At 42.1% G+C, this 16959-nt stretch overlaps 11 non-coding genes across 11 annotated transcripts; all 11 read left to right on the top strand.

Moving 5' to 3' along the window:
* The first annotated feature begins 731 nt into the window (after positions 1–731).
* On the top strand, positions 732–803 carry trnac-gca (transfer RNA cysteine (anticodon GCA)). Its single transcript has one exon. It is a non-coding gene; the product is annotated as a tRNA-Cys (tRNA).
* Positions 804–1883: 1080 nt separating this feature from the next.
* trnac-gca (transfer RNA cysteine (anticodon GCA)) lies at positions 1884–1955 on the top strand. The gene has a single exon. It is a non-coding gene; the product is annotated as a tRNA-Cys (tRNA).
* A 1080-nt stretch (positions 1956–3035) lies between these two features.
* Positions 3036–3107, top strand: trnac-gca (transfer RNA cysteine (anticodon GCA)). The gene has a single exon. It is a non-coding gene; the product is annotated as a tRNA-Cys (tRNA).
* A 1082-nt stretch (positions 3108–4189) lies between these two features.
* Positions 4190–4261, top strand: trnac-gca (transfer RNA cysteine (anticodon GCA)). The gene has a single exon. It is a non-coding gene; the product is annotated as a tRNA-Cys (tRNA).
* A 1081-nt stretch (positions 4262–5342) lies between these two features.
* On the top strand, positions 5343–5414 carry trnac-gca (transfer RNA cysteine (anticodon GCA)). Its single transcript has one exon. It is a non-coding gene; the product is annotated as a tRNA-Cys (tRNA).
* Positions 5415–6495: 1081 nt separating this feature from the next.
* trnac-gca (transfer RNA cysteine (anticodon GCA)) lies at positions 6496–6567 on the top strand. Its single transcript has one exon. It is a non-coding gene; the product is annotated as a tRNA-Cys (tRNA).
* A 1081-nt stretch (positions 6568–7648) lies between these two features.
* On the top strand, positions 7649–7720 carry trnac-gca (transfer RNA cysteine (anticodon GCA)). Its single transcript has one exon. It is a non-coding gene; the product is annotated as a tRNA-Cys (tRNA).
* A 1080-nt stretch (positions 7721–8800) lies between these two features.
* trnac-gca (transfer RNA cysteine (anticodon GCA)) lies at positions 8801–8872 on the top strand. Its single transcript has one exon. It is a non-coding gene; the product is annotated as a tRNA-Cys (tRNA).
* Positions 8873–13668: 4796 nt separating this feature from the next.
* trnac-gca (transfer RNA cysteine (anticodon GCA)) lies at positions 13669–13740 on the top strand. Its single transcript has one exon. It is a non-coding gene; the product is annotated as a tRNA-Cys (tRNA).
* Positions 13741–14820: 1080 nt separating this feature from the next.
* Positions 14821–14892, top strand: trnac-gca (transfer RNA cysteine (anticodon GCA)). Its single transcript has one exon. It is a non-coding gene; the product is annotated as a tRNA-Cys (tRNA).
* A 1080-nt stretch (positions 14893–15972) lies between these two features.
* On the top strand, positions 15973–16044 carry trnac-gca (transfer RNA cysteine (anticodon GCA)). The gene has a single exon. It is a non-coding gene; the product is annotated as a tRNA-Cys (tRNA).
* The last annotated feature ends 915 nt before the right edge of the window (positions 16045–16959 follow it).

The following is a 16959-nucleotide window of genomic DNA, read 5'->3' as shown; positions in this document are numbered from 1 at the left end:
TTTGGTTGAATGCATGAGCAAATTAAAGGAGCATTTGAGTTTGAAACACAAAATGATTCTTTCTTAACGTTCCCCCAATGATAAAAAAAAAGAGCTCTTTGGGAATCTACTGTATATGACAGCAAAATGAAGAGAGTCTGGTCGCACCGAAGATGTGAAATGCATCTGAAACAACAAACGAAAGCAAATACGGCCGTGCAACTCGACAAAGATTAACGTGACGATGGCAGTACAGGCCGTCGTCCCACGACCTCTCTTGAGGTTGTATTTGTCGTTCAGTGGTCCTGTTTTCTTTCCTGTCGAGATACATAGTCTGTCCTGAGTTGTTGTCCCTCCATTTTGAGTCTGGATACAGAGCTGTGCCTTCCCTTGGCTTAAAATGGAGGTAGCCTGTCAATCAAGGCAAGCTGGGGGTGGAGCTAAGGGTATTTAAACCAGACTCTATTGGAGGACAGGGAATCTCGCCTCTGTCTGTGAGGGGGTGGTTTTTATCATATTCTCGGATTTGTTGTCTTAAATGTGTTTTTTCCTTATTTTTTCTATGGCCTTATGGCCATCCCTGACTTACTTGCAAGGTGGTTGGTTTCACACTTAGCCCTCCTTCTGGGACATGCTCTAATATCATCATGAAAAGCAACTCCGCCCAAATGTTATCCTTATTAGTATTGCTTGCCTTGAGCCTGATTGGAAAGAAACCAATCAGAGCACTTAGACAGCAAGGTGTTTGCATGGGGGGTATAGCTCAGTGGTAGAGCATTTGACTGCAGATCAAGAGGTCTCCGGTTCAAATCCGGGTGCCCCCTTTCCGATCCCCACCGTTGCTTTTATGAGATCAATTTGCAACCCAGATGTGTTCTCGCGTGTATAACAGGTGATATGTTCTAACATGGTCCATAGGCCTGTAAAATCGCAAAGTATAGCTGGTTCTGGATAACACTTCCCAATTTCCAATGAACATGTCTCACGTAGGCTTCAAATACGTTCAAAGCTCTTTAAAAGTTGGATTGTGGTTCTTCCCCCTCCAATGTCAATGAACTGGAATGGTAGTTGCGGTGATTTTTAAATTTCATTTCAGCATTCAGTTGATTCTTCTACATGTACAGAGATTGAACTTGAATTCTACCAAGTTGTTGTTGGACTGCTATCCCAGGGTTTTGGTTGAATGCATGAGCAAATTAAAGGAGCATTTGAGTTTGAAACACAAAATGATTCTTTCTTAACGTTCCCCCAATGATAAAAAAAAGAGCTCTTTGGGAATCTACTGTATATGACAGCAAAATGAAGAGAGTCTGGTCGCACCGAAGATGTGAAATGCATCTGAAACAACAAACGAAAGCAAATACGGCCGTGCAACTCGACAAAGATTAACGTGACGATGGCAGTACAGGCCGTCGTCCCACGACCTCTCTTGAGGTTGTATTTGTCGTTCAGTGGTCCTGTTTTCTTTCCTGTCGAGATACATAGTCTGTCCTGAGTTGTTGTCCCTCCATTTTGAGTCTGGATACAGAGCTGTGCCTTCCCTTGGCTTAAAATGGAGGTAGCCTGTCAATCAAGGCAAGCTGGGGGTGGAGCCAAGGGTATTTAAACCAGACTCTATTGGAGGACAGGGAATCTCGCCTCTGTCTGTGAGGGGGTGGTTTTTATCATATTCTCGGATTTGTTTTCTTAAATGTGTTTTTTCCTTATTTTTTCTATGGCCTTATGGCCATCCCTGACTTACTTGCAAGGTGGTTGGTTTCACACTTAGCCCTCCTTCTGGGACATGCTCTAATATCATCATGAAAAGCAACTCCGCCCAAATGTTATCCTTATTAGTATTGCTTGCCTTGAGCCTGATTGGAAAGAAACCAATCAGAGCACTTAGACAGCAAGGTGTTTGCATGGGGGGTATAGCTCAGTGGTAGAGCATTTGACTGCAGATCAAGAGGTCTGCGGTTCAAATCCGGGTGCCCCCTTTCCGATCCCCACCGTTGCTTTTATGAGATCAATTTGCAACCCAGATGTGTTCTCGCATGTATAACAGGTGATATGTTCTAACATGGTCCATAGGCCTGTAAAATCGCAAAGTATAGCTGGTTCTGGATAACACTTCCCAATTTCCAATGAACATGTCTCACGTAGGCTTCAAATACGTTCAAAGCTCTTTAAAAGTTGGATTGTGGTTCTTCCCCCTCCAATGTCAATGAACTGGAATGGTAGTTGCGGTGATTTTTAAATTTCATTTCAGCATTCAGTTGATTCTTCTACATGTACAGAGATTGAACTTGAATCCTACCAAGTTGTTGTTGGACTGCTATCCCAGGGTTTTGGTTGAATGCATGAGCAAATTAAAGGAGCATTTGAGTTTGAAACACAAAATGATTCTTTCTTAACGTTCCCCCAATGATAAAAAAAAGAGCTCTTTGGGAATCTACTTTATATGACAGCAAAATGAAGAGAGTCTGGTCGCACCGAAGATGTGAAATGCATCTGAAACAACAAACGAAAGCAAATACGGCCGTGCAACTCGACAAAGATTAACGTGACGATGGCAGTACAGGCCGTCGTCCCACGACCTCTCTTGAGGTTGTATTTGTCGTTCAGTGGTCCTGTTTTCTTTCCTGTCGAGATACATAGTCTGTCCTGAGTTGTTGTCCCTCCATTTTGAGTCTGGATACAGAGCTGTGCCTTCCCTTGGCTTAAAATGGAGGTAGCCTGTCAATCAAGGCAAGCTGGGGGTGGAGCCAAGGGTATTTAAACCAGACTCTATTGGAGGACAGGGAATCTCGCCTCTGTCTGTGAGGGGGTGGTTTTTATCATATTCTCGGATTTGTTGTCTTAAATGTGTTTTTTCCTTATTTTTTCTATGGCCTTATGGCCATCCCTGACTTACTTGCAAGGTGGTTGGTTTCACACTTAGCCCTCCTTCTGGGACATGCTCTAATATCATCATGAAAAGCAACTCCGCCCAAATGTTATCCTTATTAGTATTGCTTGCCTTGAGCCTGATTGGAAAGAAACCAATCAGAGCACTTAGACAGCAAGGTGTTTGCATGGGGGGTATAGCTCAGTGGTAGAGCATTTGACTGCAGATCAAGAGGTCTCTGGTTCAAATCCAAATGCCCCCTTTCTGATCCCCACCGTTGCTTTTATGAGATCAATTTGCAACCCAGATGTGTTCTCGCGTGTATAACAGGTGATATGTTCTAACATGGTCCATAGGCCTGTAAAATCGCAAAGTATAGCTGGTTCTGGATAACACTTCCCAATTTCCAATGAACATGTCTCACGTAGGCTTCAAATACGTTCAAAGCTATTTAAAAGTTGGATTGTGGTTCTTCCCCCTCCAATGTCAATGAACTGGAATGGTAGTTGCGGTGATTTTTAAATTTCATTTCAGCATTCAGTTGATTCTTCTACATGTACAGAGATTGAACTTGAATCCTACCAAGTTGTTGTTGGACTGCTATCCCAGGGTTTTGGTTGAATGCATGAGCAAATTAAAGGAGCATTTGAGTTTGAAACACAAAATGATTCTTTCTTAACGTTCCCCCAATGATAAAAAAAAAAGAGCTCTTTGGGAATCTACTGTATATGACAGCAAAATGAAGAGAGTCTGGTCGCACCGAAGATGTGAAATGCATCTGAAACAACAAACGAAAGCAAATACGGCCGTGCAACTCGACAAAGATTAACGTGACGATGGCAGTACAGGCCGTCGTCCCACGACCTCTCTTGAGGTTGTATTTGTCGTTCAGTGGTCCTGTTTTCTTTCCTGTCGAGATACATAGTCTGTCCTGAGTTGTTGTCCCTCCATTTTGAGTCTGGATACAGAGCTGTGCCTTCCCTTGGCTTAAAATGGAGGTAGCCTGTCAATTAAGGCAAGCTGGGGGTGGAGCCAAGGGTATTTAAAACAGACTCTATTGGAGGACAGGGAATCTCGCCTCTATCTGTGAGGGGGTGGTTTTTATCATATTCTCTGATTTGTTGTCTTAAATGTGTTTTTTCCTTATTTTTTCTATGGCCTTATGGCCATCCCTGACTTACTTGCAAGGTGGTTGGTTTCACACTTAGCCCTCCTTCTGGGACATGCTCTAATATCATCATGAAAAGCAACTCCGCCCAAATGTTATCCTTATTAGTATTGCTTGCCTTGAGCCTGATTGGAAAGAAACCAATCAGAGCACTTAGACAGCAAGGTGTTTGCATGGGGGGTATAGCTCAGTGGTAGAGCATTTGACTGCAGATCAAGAGGTCTCTGGTTCAAATCCAAATGCCCCCTTTCTGATCCCCACCGTTGCTTTTATGAGATCAATTTGCAACCCAGATGTGTTCTCGCGTGTATAACAGGTGATATGTTCTAACATGGTCCATAGGCCTGTAAAATCGCAAAGTATAGCTGGTTCTGGATAACACTTCCCAATTTCCAATGAACATGTCTCACGTAGGCTTCAAATACGTTCAAAGCTATTTAAAAGTTGGATTGTGGTTCTTCCCCCTCCAATGTCAATGAACTGGAATGGTAGTTGCGGTGATTTTTAAATTTCATTTCAGCATTCAGTTGATTCTTCTACATGTACAGAGATTGAACTTGAATCCTACCAAGTTGTTGTTGGACTGCTATCCCAGGGTTTTGGTTGAATGCATGAGCAAATTAAAGGAGCATTTGAGTTTGAAACACAAAATGATTCTTTCTTAACGTTCCCCCAATGATAAAAAAAAAGAGCTCTTTGGGAATCTACTGTATATGACAGCAAAATGAAGAGAGTCTGGTCGCACCGAAGATGTGAAATGCATCTGAAACAACAAACGAAAGCAAATACGGCCGTGCAACTCGACAAAGATTAACGTGACGATGGCAGTACAGGCCGTCGTCCCACGACCTCTCTTGAGGTTGTATTTGTCGTTCAGTGGTCCTGTTTTCTTTCCTGTCGAGATACATAGTCTGTCCTGAGTTGTTGTCCCTCCATTTTGAGTCTGGATACAGAGCTGTGCCTTCCCTTGGCTTAAAATGGAGGTAGCCTGTCAATCAAGGCAAGCTGGGGGTGGAGCCAAGGGTATTTAAACCAGACTCTATTGGAGGACAGGGAATCTCGCCTCTGTCTGTGAGGGGGTGGTTTTTATCATATTCTCGGATTTGTTTTCTTAAATGTGTTTTTTCCTTATTTTTTCTATGGCCTTATGGCCATCCCTGACTTACTTGCAAGGTGGTTGGTTTCACACTTAGCCCTCCTTCTGGGACATGCTCTAATATCATCATGAAAAGCAACTCCGCCCAAATGTTATCCTTATTAGTATTGCTTGCCTTGAGCCTGATTGGAAAGAAACCAATCAGAGCACTTAGACAGCAAGGTGTTTGCATGGGGGGTATAGCTCAGTGGTAGAGCATTTGACTGCAGATCAAGAGGTCTCCGGTTCAAATCCGGGTGCCCCCTTTCCGATCCCCACCGTTGCTTTTATGAGATCAATTTGCAACCCAGATGTGTTCTCGCGTGTATAACAGGTGATATGTTCTAACATGGTCCATAGGCCTGTAAAATCGCAAAGTATAGCTGGTTCTGGATAACACTTCCCAATTTCCAATGAACATGTCTCACGTAGGCTTCAAATACGTTCAAAGCTCTTTAAAAGTTGGATTGTGGTTCTTCCCCCTCCAATGTCAATGAACTGGAATGGTAGTTGCGGTGATTTTTAAATTTCATTTCAGCATTCAGTTGATTCTTCTACATGTACAGAGATTGAACTTGAATCCTACCAAGTTGTTGTTGGACTGCTATCCCAGGGTTTTGGTTGAATGCATGAGCAAATTAAAGGAGCATTTGAGTTTGAAACACAAAATGATTCTTTCTTAACGTTCCCCCAATGATAAAAAAAAAGAGCTCTTTGGGAATCTACTGTATATGACAGCAAAATGAAGAGAGTCTGGTCGCACCGAAGATGTGAAATGCATCTGAAACAACAAACGAAAGCAAATACGGCCGTGCAACTCGACAAAGATTAACGTGACGATGGCAGTACAGGCCGTCGTCCCACGACCTCTCTTGAGGTTGTATTTGTCGTTCAGTGGTCCTGTTTTCTTTCCTGTCGAGATACATAGTCTGTCCTGAGTTGTTGTCCCTCCATTTTGAGTCTGGATACAGAGCTGTGCCTTCCCTTGGCTTAAAATGGAGGTAGCCTGTCAATCAAGGCAAGCTGGGGGTGGAGCTAAGGGTATTTAAACCAGACTCTATTGGAGGACAGGGAATCTCGCCTCTGTCTGTGAGGGGGTGGTTTTTATCATATTCTCGGATTTGTTTTCTTAAATGTGTTTTTTCCTTATTTTTTCTATGGCCTTATGGCCATCCCTGACTTACTTGCAAGGTGGTTGGTTTCACACTTAGCCCTCCTTCTGGGACATGCTCTAATATCATCATGAAAAGCAACTCCGCCCAAATGTTATCCTTATTAGTATTGCTTGCCTTGAGCCTGATTGGAAAGAAACCAATCAGAGCACTTAGACAGCAAGGTGTTTGCATGGGGGGTATAGCTCAGTGGTAGAGCATTTGACTGCAGATCAAGAGGTCTCCGGTTCAAATCCGGGTGCCCCCTTTCTGATCCCCACCGTTGCTTTTATGAGATCAATTTGCAACCCAGATGTGTTCTCGCGTGTATAACAGGTGATATGTTCTAACATGGTCCATAGGCCTGTAAAATCGCAAAGTATAGCTGGTTTTGGATAACACTTCCCAATTTCCAATGAACATGTCTCACGTAGGCTTCAAATACGTTCAAAGCTCTTTAAAAGTTGGATTGTGGTTCTTCCCCCTCCAATGTCAATGAACTGGAATGGTAGTTGCGGTGATTTTTAAATTTCATTTCAGCATTCAGTTGATTCTTCTACATGTACAGAGATTGAACTTGAATCCTACCAAGTTGTTGTTGGACTGCTATCCCAGGGTTTTGGTTGAATGCATGAGCAAATTAAAGGAGCATTTGAGTTTGAAACACAAAATGATTCTTTCTTAACGTTCCCCCAATGATAAAAAAAAAGAGCTCTTTGGGAATCTACTGTATATGACAGCAAAATGAAGAGAGTCTGGTCGCACCGAAGATGTGAAATGCATCTGAAACAACAAACGAAAGCAAATACGGCCGTGCAACTCGACAAAGATTAACGTGACGATGGCAGTACAGGCCGTCGTCCCACGACCTCTCTTGAGGTTGTATTTGTCGTTCAGTGGTCCTGTTTTCTTTCCTGTCGAGATACATAGTCTGTCCTGAGTTGTTGTCCCTCCATTTTGAGTCTGGATACAGAGCTGTGCCTTCCCTTGGCTTAAAATGGAGGTAGCCTGTCAATCAAGGCAAGCTGGGGGTGGAGCTAAGGGTATTTAAACCAGACTCTATTGGAGGACAGGGAATCTCGCCTCTGTCTGTGAGGGGGTGGTTTTTATCATATTCTCGGATTTGTTGTCTTAAATGTGTTTTTTCCTTATTTTTTCTATGGCCTTATGGCCATCCCTGACTTACTTGCAAGGTGGTTGGTTTCACACTTAGCCCTCCTTCTGGGACATGCTCTAATATCATCATGAAAAGCAACTCCGCCCAAATGTTATCCTTATTAGTATTGCTTGCCTTGAGCCTGATTGGAAAGAAACCAATCAGAGCACTTAGACAGCAAGGTGTTTGCATGGGGGGTATAGCTCAGTGGTAGAGCATTTGACTGCAGATCAAGAGGTCTGCGGTTCAAATCCGGGTGCCCCCTTTCCGATCCCCACCGTTGCTTTTATGAGATCAATTTGCAACCCAGATGTGTTCTCGCATGTATAACAGGTGATATGTTCTAACATGGTCCATAGGCCTGTAAAATCGCAAAGTATAGCTGGTTCTGGATAACACTTCCCAATTTCCAATGAACATGTCTCACGTAGGCTTCAAATACGTTCAAAGCTCTTTAAAAGTTGGATTGTGGTTCTTCCCCCTCCAATGTCAATGAACTGGAATGGTAGTTGCGGTGATTTTTAAATTTCATTTCAGCATTCAGTTGATTCTTCTACATGTACAGAGATTGAACTTGAATCCTACCAAGTTGTTGTTGGACTGCTATCCCAGGGTTTTGGTTGAATGCATGAGCAAATTAAAGGAGCATTTGAGTTTGAAACACAAAATGATTCTTTCTTAACGTTCCCCCAATGATAAAAAAAAGAGCTCTTTGGGAATCTACTTTATATGACAGCAAAATGAAGAGAGTCTGGTCGCACCGAAGATGTGAAATGCATCTGAAACAACAAACGAAAGCAAATACGGCCGTGCAACTCGACAAAGATTAACGTGACGATGGCAGTACAGGCCGTCGTCCCACGACCTCTCTTGAGGTTGTATTTGTCGTTCAGTGGTCCTGTTTTCTTTCCTGTCGAGATACATAGTCTGTCCTGAGTTGTTGTCCCTCCATTTTGAGTCTGGATACAGAGCTGTGCCTTCCCTTGGCTTAAAATGGAGGTAGCCTGTCAATCAAGGCAAGCTGGGGGTGGAGCCAAGGGTATTTAAACCAGACTCTATTGGAGGACAGGGAATCTCGCCTCTGTCTGTGAGGGGGTGGTTTTTATCATATTCTCGGATTTGTTGTCTTAAATGTGTTTTTTCCTTATTTTTTCTATGGCCTTATGGCCATCCCTGACTTACTTGCAAGGTGGTTGGTTTCACACTTAGCCCTCCTTCTGGGACATGCTCTAATATCATCATGAAAAGCAACTCCGCCCAAATGTTATCCTTATTAGTATTGCTTGCCTTGAGCCTGATTGGAAAGAAACCAATCAGAGCACTTAGACAGCAAGGTGTTTGCATGGGGGGTATAGCTCAGTGGTAGAGCATTTGACTGCAGATCAAGAGGTCTCCGGTTCAAATCCGGGTGCCCCCTTTCCGATCCCCACCGTTGCTTTTATGAGATCAATTTGCAACCCAGATGTGTTCTCGCGTGTATAACAGGTGATATGTTCTAACATGGTCCATAGGCCTGTAAAATCGCAAAGTATAGCTGGTTCTGGATAACACTTCCCAATTTCCAATGAACATGTCTCACGTAGGCTTCAAATACGTTCAAAGCTCTTTAAAAGTTGGATTGTGGTTCTTCCCCCTCCAATGTCAATGAACTGGAATGGTAGTTGCGGTGATTTTTAAATTTCATTTCAGCATTCAGTTGATTCTTCTACATGTACAGAGATTGAACTTGAATCCTACCAAGTTGTTGTTGGACTGCTATCCCAGGGTTTTGGTTGAATGCATGAGCAAATTAAAGGAGCATTTGAGTTTGAAACACAAAATGATTCTTTCTTAACGTTCCCCCAATGATAAAAAAAAGAGCTCTTTGGGAATCTACTGTATATGACAGCAAAATGAAGAGAGTCTGGTCGCACCGAAGATGTGAAATGCATCTGAAACAACAAACGAAAGCAAATACGGCCGTGCAACTCGACAAAGATTAACGTGACGATGGCAATACAGGCCGTCGTCCCACGACCTCTCTTGAGGTTGTATTTGTCGTTCAGTGGTCCTGTTTTCTTTCCTGTCGAGATACATAGTCTGTCCTGAGTTGTTGTCCCTCCATTTTGAGTCTGGATACAGAGCTGTGCCTTCCCTTGGCTTAAAATGGAGGTAGCCTGTCAATCAAGGCAAGCTGGGGGTGGAGCCAAGGGTATTTAAACCAGACTCTATTGGAGGACAGGGAATCTCGCCTCTGTCTGTGAGGGGGTGGTTTTTATCATATTCTCGGATTTGTTTTCTTAAATGTGTTTTTTCCTTATTTTTTCTATGGCCTTATGGCCATCCCTGACTTACTTGCAAGGTGGTTGGTTTCACACTTACAGATGCAGCCATTCAAAGTGCGCGTCACAGACACGTACCGCAGGTGACGTCGCTCAGTATGACGCAAGATGACGCGTGGCACCGCAGTACGTGATTGGTTGACCGACAGGGGCACTCGTGGTCCGTTGGTCTGTCGTAGAAAGACTTACAGTAAAAACGTCTTTGCTGTGCCCGTTGTAGATATTGAATTTTACCACTGAAGGGAAATCTTAGTAGCTGAGCATAAAAAGAATAGGAGCATACTGTAACGCGTGTGAAGGCCATAAACGATATTAATTTTGGAACATAAACATACAGTATATACTGTAGCTGGTCTTGGTACTTTAAAGAAAAAAATACACACCAGTATTCCATTTCTCCCTAAACATTTTAAGCTTTGAAGTCTTTAACTAACATGATACCGGAGTCAACAAGCATACTTTTAGAATTTGATTAAAAGGGAATATAATATGGAATCGCGTATCTAAAGAATTTAATAACGGTATTCGTGTGCTGCGACAGGGCTGTGTAGGGCTTTTTCGCCTGCCTGTTCATGCGAGCTGTCTTCTAGCCGACTGGTCTAGGTGCGTGACTAGCAACTGGGAGGTTGTGTGATCGAATCCAGCTGGTGCCGGACTTTTCTTTTAACAAACATTTCTTCGAAAAAATAGAATAGCGATATTATGGACAATAAATTGACTTTTATATTTCAAAATATCGCAACATGAACGATATTTGCGATATTTTGAACATATCTTCCCTTCTGACAGCGGTTCCTCCTTCTATTGTGTGTGTGTGTGCAACAGAGTAAATTTTTATAGAGAAATGGAGGCTGGACAGTATGCGTTACAATATAAACATTTATATTGATTTAAATCGTGTTCTGATTTAAATCGCAAACGCGTGTTTAATTATGTGTTTTTTAATCATAATCAGGCTAATGCATTTCTACATTTTCTGTATGAACCAGCTTAGAGGTTCATACAGAAAGACAGCTTGTGTTTAAATTGAGTGTAAGGTAATTTATGCTTCTAAAGTCATGGTCAGCATTTATTATTGTACTGTGCTGTAAACTTTTTCTGTGCCTAGTCACATTATTTTATAGCGTTTTTATTGCGTTATTAAATCCGGTGGCGCTGTGTGTTAGAGTAGTTTCCTGACTCCCTTGTCACATGGTCTGTGATTGAATCCCATAGAACTATGACTTTATTTTTTAACAAACATTTCTTTGAAAAAATGAAACGTTTCCCTTGGTCAGAGATTAAATAAAACCTCACTCGCACCAAACAAATTTATATTTCTAAATATCACAAAATACGTTCATTGTCTTCCAATCGAGTCGAGTTGACATTGGAAGCCTGCCACACCCGGACTGTTAAACCAACGCATTAGCACGTCAAAGCCCATCGAGGGTATTGAGCCAGTATTGCCTTTAGTATTCCCCCCTCTCCCCTCAATTCAATTCAATTCAAGGTGTTTTATTTGCATGACAGATGGGTACAAGCAGTGTTGGGTATGTATATTGTAACGCTTACGGCAGACAGGCACTGTGTAAGAGCCGGCGCACCAGAGCAGCGCACCGAGGGAGCGTCTGCATTTCTAACTTAGTTTTTAAAATTAGTCAAGCAATATGAAGCATCTCCTTTTACTTAGTGCCTGAGCATAAAAAGAATAGGAGCATACTGCAACGCGTGTGAAGTCCATAAACGATATTAATTTTGGAACTTAAACATACAGTATATGGCTGGTCTCGGTACTTTAAAGAAAACATACACACCAGTATTCCATTTCTCCTAAACATTTTAAGCATCGAAGTCTTTAACTAACGCGATACCGGAGTCAACAAGCATACTTTTAGAATTTGATTAAAAGGGAATATAATATGGAATCGCGTATCTCAAGAAATTAATAACGATATAATTATATTCATGTTGCAAAAGAACTGCAACGGACATAAAAACTCCCTTGCTTTTAACAGAGCGTTCCATAATTTCTAACTACGAAAATGCCAGGTGAAAGGATTTGTAAACATATTTTGTTAAAGCAAGTCAGAACCCATTCAGAGCCTACATTACATTTTAGCGTTTCATTCTGAGCAGAAGACCCTCACACCTGAAGAAGGGGGAGGTGTTTTTCGCTGGAAATCTCGCCTGCTTCTACTTTACAACCGGAGTGCTGGCTGTGACGAATTAAACCGGTATTACAGGTTACAATCACAGACCATGTGACATGGGAGTCAGGAAACTAACACAGCGCCACCAGATTTGATAACGCTATGAAAACGCTATAAAATAATGTGACTAGGCACAGAACAAGTTTACAGCACAGTACAAAAATGCTGACCATGACTTTAGAAGCATAAATTGCCTTACACTCAATTTAAACACAAGCTGTCTTTAGCCCTCTAAGGTGGTTCATACAGAAATGTAGAGATCCAGGCTCAGAACACACAGCTTCATTAGCGAATACATATGCAGGACAACTAGAGAAGACGTTTTACAGAGGATGGATTTTTAGAAACATCCCATCAGTGACATCACTGAAGTCAACTCCTAGGTACTGTAACTGTCGTGTGGATAGTTTCACAAGAATCAGACAAAGGTTTAAGCATCGCTTGTTCTAGATAAAACTGCAAAAAAAAACAACAACCCATAATGTACTTCTTTGCGGCTCTGTTTGCCCAAATCATATATTCACAACGTGAAATCTAGAAAATAATATTACGTAACCAAAATCCGCAATATGGAAACAGAACCTGTGTAATTGTTGATAGATGATGTACTCGTAACATTTTTTCAAGACGAACTACAACATTTAAAAAATGACTTGTATGTACTTGATATCTCTAATCAATCCACGGGTCCCAGCACGAAACGAAAGTAAAACGCATACCGTTTCGCGCTTCTTATTAGTTGCTCAAAAGTAATTTGACCGTATGAAATGCATAATATAAACCTAGAAACATATACGTGAGTAGTACTTAAGCACTGTAGTATCGGTGTTAAGACATACCTCTCAAATACTGTAAATCAAGTTAAAAATATCTCAAGATTCTGGTCATAATGAAACCATGTTTCGTGTATGTTTTCTTTAAAGTACCGAGACCAGCCATATACTGTATGTTTATGTTCCAAAATTAATATCGTTTATGGCCTTCACACGCGTTGCAGTATGCTCCTATTGTTTTTATGCTCAGCTACTAAGATTTCCCTTCAGTGGTAAAATTAGATATGAATATTCAATACTTAAACGGGCACAGTTAAGACATTAAATATACATATACATACTGTATACAGTACAGTTTGCATACGGTAATATGTTTATGTCCCTAAATCAATCTCTTTTATGAGCATGTGAAAGGCATGGTGAATCACTGTACTTTGCATGATTGGAAAAAAATGCGTGATTGCGAAATGCTGTGGCGTTACTTTTACAAAGACGGTCAATGAAAAAAAGAATGTGGACCAGGGCAATACTTTGAGTTTACAGCTTGTCCAAGGTCATTTATTATTAATACTATTATTAATATCTTCGTTAAAGACTTTGATGGCTACAGCTCAAACATGAGAGGTTGAGCTTTATTAGCTCCACCTTGCGGAAATTCCGGATACTATTATTTTGCTAGCGGTATTTACCGGTAACTCGCGGTATTTACCGGTAGCTTGCGGTAGACTGCGTACAGCGTACCGGAAAATAATGCGGTATCGCCCGCGCATTTTGAATGGCTGCATCTGTAGCCCTCCTTCTGGGACATGCTCTAATATCATCATGAAAAGCAACTCCGCCCAAATGTTATCCTTATTAGTATTGCTTGCCTTGAGCCTGATTGGAAAGAAACCAATCAGAGCACTTAGACAGCAAGGTGTTTGCATGGGGGGTATAGCTCAGTGGTAGAGCATTTGACTGCAGATCAAGAGGTCTCCGGTTCAAATCCGGGTGCCCCCTTTCCGATCCCCACCGTTGCTTTTATGAGATCAATTTGCAACCCAGATGTGTTCTCGCGTGTATAACAGGTGATATGTTCTAACATGGTCCATAGGCCTGTAAAATCGCAAAGTATAGCTGGTTCTGGATAACACTTCCCAATTTCCAATGAACATGTCTCACGTAGGCTTCAAATACGTTCAAAGCTCTTTAAAAGTTGGATTGTGGTTCTTCCCCCTCCAATGTCAATGAACTGGAATGGTAGTTGCGGTGATTTTTAAATTTCATTTCAGCATTCAGTTGATTCTTCTACATGTACAGAGATTGAACTTGAATCCTACCAAGTTGTTGTTGGACTGCTATCCCAGGGTTTTGGTTGAATGCATGAGCAAATTAAAGGAGCATTTGAGTTTGAAACACAAAATGATTCTTTCTTAACGTTCCCCCAATGATAAAAAAAAGAGCTCTTTGGGAATCTACTGTATATGACAGCAAAATGAAGAGAGTCTGGTCGCACCGAAGATGTGAAATGCATCTGAAACAACAAACGAAAGCAAATACGGCCGTGCAACTCGACAAAGATTAACGTGACGATGGCAATACAGGCCGTCGTCCCACGACCTCTCTTGAGGTTGTATTTGTCGTTCAGTGGTCCTGTTTTCTTTCCTGTCGAGATACATAGTCTGTCCTGAGTTGTTGTCCCTCCATTTTGAGTCTGGATACAGAGCTGTGCCTTCCCTTGGCTTAAAATGGAGGTAGCCTGTCAATCAAGGCAAGCTGGGGGTGGAGCCAAGGGTATTTAAACCAGACTCTATTGGAGGACAGGGAATCTCGCCTCTGTCTGTGAGGGGGTGGTTTTTATCATATTCTCGGATTTGTTTTCTTAAATGTGTTTTTTCCTTATTTTTTCTATGGCCTTATGGCCATCCCTGACTTACTTGCAAGGTGGTTGGTTTCACACTTAGCCCTCCTTCTGGGACATGCTCTAATATCATCATGAAAAGCAACTCCGCCCAAATGTTATCCTTATTAGTATTGCTTGCCTTGAGCCTGATTGGAAAGAAACCAATCAGAGCACTTAGACAGCAAGGTGTTTGCATGGGGGGTATAGCTCAGTGGTAGAGCATTTGACTGCAGATCAAGAGGTCTCCGGTTCAAATCCGGGTGCCCCCTTTCCGATCCCCACCGTTGCTTTTATGAGATCAATTTGCAACCCAGATGTGTTCTCGCGTGTATAACAGGTGATATGTTCTAACATGGTCCATAGGCCTGTAAAATCGCAAAGTATAGCTGGTTCTGGATAACACTTCCCAATTTCCAATGAACATGTCTCACGTAGGCTTCAAATACGTTCAAAGCTCTTTAAAAGTTGGATTGTGGTTCTTCCCCCTCCAATGTCAATGAACTGGAATGGTAGTTGCGGTGATTTTTAAATTTCATTTCAGCATTCAGTTGATTCTTCTACATGTACAGAGATTGAACTTGAATCCTACCAAGTTGTTGTTGGACTGCTATCCCAGGGTTTTGGTTGAATGCATGAGCAAATTAAAGGAGCATTTGAGTTTGAAACACAAAATGATTCTTTCTTAACGTTCCCCCAATGATAAAAAAAAGAGCTCTTTGGGAATCTACTGTATATGACAGCAAAATGAAGAGAGTCTGGTCGCACCGAAGATGTGAAATGCATCTGAAACAACAAACGAAAGCAAATACGGCCGTGCAACTCGACAAAGATTAACGTGACGATGGCAGTACAGGCCGTCGTCCCACGACCTCTCTTGAGGTTGTATTTGTCATTCAGTGGTCCTGTTTTCTTTCCTGTCGAGATACATAGTCTGTCCTGAGTTGTTGTCCCTCCATTTTGAGTCTGGATACAGAGCTGTGCCTTCCCTTGGCTTAAAATGGAGGTAGCCTGTCAATCAAGGCAAGCTGGGGGTGGAGCCAAGGGTATTTAAACCAGACTCTATTGGAGGACAGGGAATCTCGCCTCTGTCTGTGAGGGGGTGGTTTTTATCATATTCTCGGATTTGTTTTCTTAAATGTGTTTTTTCCTTATTTTTTCTATGGCCTTATGGCCATCCCTGACTTACTTGCAAGGTGGTTGGTTTCACACTTAGCCCTCCTTCTGGGACATGCTCTAATATCATCATGAAAAGCAACTCCGCCCAAATGTTATCCTTATTAGTATTGCTTGCCTTGAGCCTGATTGGAAAGAAACCAATCAGAGCACTTAGACAGCAAGGTGTTTGCATGGGGGGTATAGCTCAGTGGTAGAGCATTTGACTGCAGATCAAGAGGTCTCCGGTTCAAATCCGGGTGCCCCCTTTCCGATCCCCACCGTTGCTTTTATGAGATCAATTTGCAACCCAGATGTGTTCTCGCGTGTATAACAGGTGATATGTTCTAACATGGTCCATAGGCCTGTAAAATCGCAAAGTATAGCTGGTTCTGGATAACACTTCCCAATTTCCAATGAACATGTCTCACGTAGGCTTCAAATACGTTCAAAGCTCTTTAAAAGTTGGATTGTGGTTCTTCCCCCTCCAATGTCAATGAACTGGAATGGTAGTTGCGGTGATTTTTAAATTTCATTTCAGCATTCAGTTGATTCTTCTACATGTACAGAGATTGAACTTGAATCCTACCAAGTTGTTGTTGGACTGCTATCCCAGGGTTTTGGTTGAATGCATGAGCAAATTAAAGGAGCATTTGAGTTTGAAACACAAAATGATTCTTTCTTAACGTTCCCCCAATGATAAAAAAAAGAGCTCTTTGGGAATCTACTGTATATGACAGCAAAATGAAGAGAGTCTGGTCGCACCGAAGATGTGAAATGCATCTGAAACAACAAACGAAAGCAAATACGGCCGTGCAACTCGACAAAGATTAACGTGACGATGGCAATACAGGCCGTCGTCCCACGACCTCTCTTGAGGTTGTATTTGTCGTTCAGTGGTCCTGTTTTCTTTCCTGTCGAGATACATAGTCTGTCCTGAGTTGTTGTCCCTCCATTTTGAGTCTGGATACAGAGCTGTGCCTTCCCTTGGCTTAAAATGGAGGTAGCCTGTCAATCAAGGCAAGCTGGGGGTGGAGCCAAGGGTATTTAAACCAGACTCTATTGGAGGACAGGGAATCTCGCCTCTGTCTGTGAGGGGGTGGTTTTTATCATATTCTCGGATTTGTTTTCTTAAATGTGTTTTTTCCTTATTTTTTCTATGGCCTTATGGCCATCCCTGACTT

This window comes from Atractosteus spatula, chromosome 8 (genome assembly GCF_055471065.1).
Source record: "Atractosteus spatula isolate fAtrSpa1 chromosome 8, fAtrSpa1.hap1, whole genome shotgun sequence".
NCBI lineage: Eukaryota > Metazoa > Chordata > Actinopteri > Semionotiformes > Lepisosteidae > Atractosteus > Atractosteus spatula.
Note: the sequence above shows the minus strand (reverse complement) of the source record. Positions and strands in the feature narration are given on the sequence as shown.